Source organism: Alligator sinensis, unplaced genomic scaffold, assembly GCF_000455745.1.
Source record: "Alligator sinensis unplaced genomic scaffold, ASM45574v1 scaffold148_1, whole genome shotgun sequence".
Classification (NCBI taxonomy): domain Eukaryota; kingdom Metazoa; phylum Chordata; order Crocodylia; family Alligatoridae; genus Alligator; species Alligator sinensis.
The window spans coordinates 1242661-1247896 of NW_005842407.1; positions in this window are offsets into that span (position 1 = coordinate 1242661).

Below are 5236 nucleotides of genomic sequence, written 5' to 3' on the forward strand. Positions count from 1 at the left end.
TGTACCAGTGCATGGGATTGTTATGTCCTAAGTGCAGGACTTTGCACTTGTCCTTGTTGGATCTCATGAGATTTCTTTTGGTCCAATTCTCCAACGTGCCTAGGTCTCTCTGACTCCTAATCCTACCCCCCAGCATATCTATTACTTCCCACAGCTTGGTGTCATCTGCAAACTTGCTGAGGGTGCACTCCATCCCATTTTCCAGATTGTTGATAAAGATATTGAATAAAAATGGCCCCAGGACCAACCTCTGGGGCACCCCACTTGAGACCAGCTACTACCTATATGTCAAGCCATTAATCCCCTTGGAGGCTGATGACCCAGACAGTTTTCTGTCCACCTTACAGTCCGTTCATCCAATCTGTACTTTCTTAGCTTGCTTGCAAGAAGGTGTGTCATGTCCAGCCCCATGCACTTGTACACATCCAGCTTTTCTAAATAGTCCCTAACCTGATCTTTTACCCCTGTTGGCTGCTCACCTCCTCCCCAAACTGTGCTGCCCAGTGCAGCAGTCTGGGAGCTGACCTGGCCTGTGAAGACTGAGGTAAAAAAGACATTGAGTACTTCAGCCTTTTCTGCATCATCTGTCACTAGGTTGCCTCACCAACTCAGTAAGGGACCCACACTTTCCCTTATATTCTTCTTGTTGCTGACATACTTGTAGAAACCTGTTTTTGTGGTGAGATGAAAACAAGGGCTCGGGTTCAGGAACCAACTAACATTACTGAGAAAAGTACCTCATCTCCCCGTCTAGTTCATTCCCTTCCCCACTCACCAACCCAAGTCCTGTTTTCTACAAAAAAGATGCACCACTCTACCTGCCCCCTTACAGCCCCCCCCTCCGCCTGCCCTACCATGTGCTCCCCTACTGGCTGTTCCCCACCACCCCCCACTACCTTCCCCGCTACTGCCCCCTACCACCTGCCCTTCTACTGCCTGCCCTACTGTCTGGCCCTCCACCACCTGCCCCATTACAGTCCCCTCATCACCTCACCCCCCGCTGCCTGCAGTAGTGGGAGGATGAATTTAAAATGAGCCTCCAATAATTAGATTCCATAAATGGAAAATTATAATAAATGTATATTTTTTCCATGCATAGAATCTAGTTATTGTGGGGAGTTGTCCTAAAGTCAGGGTCATCTTGTATTTGGGTAAATGTGGTAATTTAATTAGGATACAAAAACCTTCGTGGCACACATTCAAACCAAAGTAAGAGTCCCATGCGTTTCCTTCTCTCTGACATCTGCAGAAACTCTGAGAACAAGATAGGAGCTGTGTCTCCACGCTGACAGACATCTTTAGTACTGTAAAGGAGCAGAGATCAGGACACAAAAGCATCTCGGTTTCATAGCTGGACAGACAACCAACTGTCTCCTTATGCCACTTCCTTCTTACCCCCATATTGTGCTGATGGTGTCTTTGTTTATTAATACTGTTGCCATGGTTATATATTTGTGTAATGCCATAAATGCATAGTGTACAGGTTGCATGTTCTCTCTTATGCAGAATATTGTAATAATGAAGCTAAAGATAAAAAGTGACTACCACTGGCTTGGACTGTCTAAGGAGAAAGGCAGATGGTTATGGATGACTGGTGAGGAGTTCCCAACAGAGAAGTACGCTTTCTTTTTATTATTGAGGGGAACCCCTCCTCCCTCCCCCGCCCCAGTTAAAAACAACAACCCAAACCCCAGATTGCGCTGTTTTGGACAGGGTCAGTGCTTATTTCACTAGTCATGGCCTGAACTTGCGCTGGCTAAAAAAGGCAGGAGACAGTGCTAATATTGTGTCTTCCTTGTTATGGCAGTAAGATTCTGTCAATGAGAAAGGTGTTGCAGCAGCAACTACCAGTAAGTACTATGTAAAGTTGTTCTAATCATCAGTTTGTAAGTGCACCAGATTTTCATTTCATTTCATTTCATTGTGTGTTTGCTTTTAAAATAAGCATTGGTGGTTCTTATTACATGCGCTTTAAATTACTGCAAAATTATTTGGTTAGCTTTACACAAAAATATTTATTCATTCATTCGTACTTTTATTAATCTAATTTAGCAGTATAATGGGTCTCCACTTTCCCAAGTTAAAGTAAAGCTAAACTATATTTCCATATGCATTATTATAGAATATGTTCTTCTAAGTACTACAGAAATAATTGTATTTAAAAGTAGTAATGGACTTGTAAGGGACCAGGTTTTGTTCTTCATTTCTTAGGGCTTGTTTACATGGGGAAATAGTACAGGGTAATTATTTCATGGTAGCTATTCTGCATTGTGGGACATAGTTAAAGTTGCACCCTGCTGTTTCTAGATCTTTCAAGTAGTTAACTAAAAATCATTATTACTACAGTATACTCACACCCTGTCTTGTTTTTTGCTTGTTTTCCTTGCTTATTTGTTTATAGTGCCCGGGAACTAGACCCATAACTCTCATTTGATGATCCTTGTGCTACAACCAGAATTGAGGATTTTAATCTTCTTTAGCATTCAATTAAGTGTTGCTAATAACTATACTATTGTCATGAGTCTCATGATAGCTGGTGTTTTTTTCAAAGCCCTAACTTCTGGAGTCATATGAATGCATGATTATCTAAACCATTATGTTCCTAAAAATTAAGTTTGTAACCATCTTGGTTATAGACCAATGCTTGAAATAGAAACTGAGCAAACCCTGTGCGCCCCTGTAACAGAAGCACAGAGACTCCTGTTATTTTAAGAGGAAACTAGAGCAGGCTGAGCTGGATCAGAGATGGCTGGCAGCTTGGAAGCAAGCTAGTTGCTAATGACCTTGCTGCCAACAAACAGACTGATAGATCTGGCTAGAGGTCCACCCTGGGAAGGTAACACACAGAGAGGGGAAACAGAGCAGCAAACTACACTAAGGCAGACAGGGAGACAGCCCGGGAGCAAAAGGCTGCAGGCTGTTAAGATAAATCCTCCTAGGGCAGAGCAGGAGGGTCTTCAGGTCCAGGAAGGGAACACTTGTGAGTATCTGCAGAACCCAGATGGACAGGGCTTAGGAGGGACACAAGGCCAGGGCATGGGAACTCTGGCCCTGCAACCTGAAAAGGTAAGAATGCCTGAGCAGGAAGGAAGGGGACTGCCTGGTGGACTTAAGATGCCATGAGCTCTGCAATACTTTGCAGGCAAGTGGTACTCAGTATGGAGATGGAGCCTAGTGGTCCCTCCAGGGAGCTTACGTTATATTGAAACCTGGGGCAGGGGCAGGTGTTGTGACAGCCAGAGGGCTTTCTGATTGAATTGTGGTTTATAATAGTGGTTTGGATGGGACTAGGTCCCATTAGTGCCCAAGGGGCACTTGATTGCCTTGAGGTGCAGACAGGATGCAGGGAGCCCAGTGTTGCCCGAGAGGGGTGCAGAGCTTGAGACCAAGGGGCCCAGAGCCCAAGGAGAGAGGAGATTTGAAGGCCTGAGAGGTAAATGGGGACAGGGAGCCCTGGGTCCAAGTGGGGCAGAAATAAAAGCCCTGGAGGGCCAAACAAGAGGCTGGAGCCCAGAAGCCAGATTTGAAACAGTGGGCCTTGGCTAAGGGACTGGCTAGAGTAGAGGGGTGGAAGCTGGGAAGGCTGAAGCCCCAAGTGAGTAAAGGCCTGAAGTGGCCTGGTGACTTTGGGGTCGAGTGTCCTGCTAGATGTGTGACCTATGCAAGGGATAGGCATGGTGTGAAAGGGATGGTGGGACCTATATACTAAACCCTTAAGATGCAGAGTAATGAGACCATATCTCAGGAGTGGATGAGATCTCATTCAGCGATCCCAAGGGCAGCCTCCCTTTCCTAAGTACTTGTTCACATCAAGGCGTGGCAGATGAAAAGGGAAGAGTTCTTAAGGGACCGAAGATGTAACAGGAGTAGGGTGATAACCAGGGGGTTGCACAGCCAGCCCTGGGGTCCGTCACAGCCCCCCCCGATCAGGAAAATGAAACTTTTGAAAATGTGTTGTTTTTTTAAAATTATTTTTAATCACTTGCTATTATGTAGACCTTGACTTGTGACTTTTGAATGCTTGTGTTTGGCAATATTGAATTAATCGCAGTATTAATGATTATGTAAATACCATATTACTCACCTGTCATTATCATTCTCTGTCATTGCCATTGTCATTAACCTGCAGAATGGAATGACAAAAAAGGATACCTTATTACAGCTGCAGAAGTGAGTCCAAGCTTTGCTTGAGACTCAGTGCCTCTCCTCCCCACCCCTGACCCAGCCATCAACACACACCCCATCAAAACCCCTGTGAACAGCACCTGGCCCTTCAAGTTGGAATGGCAGAGATGACCACATCTTGCTGACCCCATCTCTTCCTTGTGTACTTTCATCTGCAGCAAGATGCCAGCTTTCTTCTTTATCATTATGTAAATCTATGCCCCTGAGAAATATCTCAGTCGCACAGCCATCCCAAAAGAGCTTTTCCCAAACCAAGGGAATACTTGTGCTTCTTTGAGAAAGGGCACTACTGCAGCCCTGGTGTTACAGTTCTGTGCTTTCCTCCCTTAGGCATCATATTGAAGGGAGCAAGAGCAGCAACCTTGGCTGTGGTATGCTAACAGAAAAGGGCTTTCAGGCTGAGGTGTGCACCAACATCAACAAATACATCTGTGAGAAAAATGCTACTGAATTTCCAGCCATGTCTGAACAACCACAGGAATGATGTTCCCCTGGTATCCCTGCTACCCCCAAGATGCAGGCCTGACTGGTTCAGAGTCCAGGATTGAAATGCAAAAAAAATACAGCCTGGTCTGCCTGTGACATTAGCTGTTCATTTCTGCTCCTGTGCTATGTGCAATGCCCAATGAACACAGACCACAACTAGCAGTGCTACTGATGCATGTTATAGTGAGAAGGAAGCCTGTTCACAGTCAGACTGACAGTTTGTCTTACCCTGCAATTGCACAGGGTCTTATTCTAGACCTGCTGACAGCTACTGTGTCTTTTAATAGAGCACAAGCTTGGAAATCTGTGTGTGTGTGACTTGAGTGCACCACTCTATATACAGTAGTCTAGATCTTCAGCTAAAGAAAGAGTATGCATATCTGGATTCCCTGGTATTGTGGTTTTAAGCAACATAAAAAACCTGTAATAATATAATTAAAATAATGTGCAAATTATACACTTCTCTGTCTCAGTCAAGACTGCTCAAGGGGCATCATTTCAAAGTTCACCACCACAAACCAGTTGGAAATGTGAGCCTGCCATTGCCAATTAAAATAGGTTTATG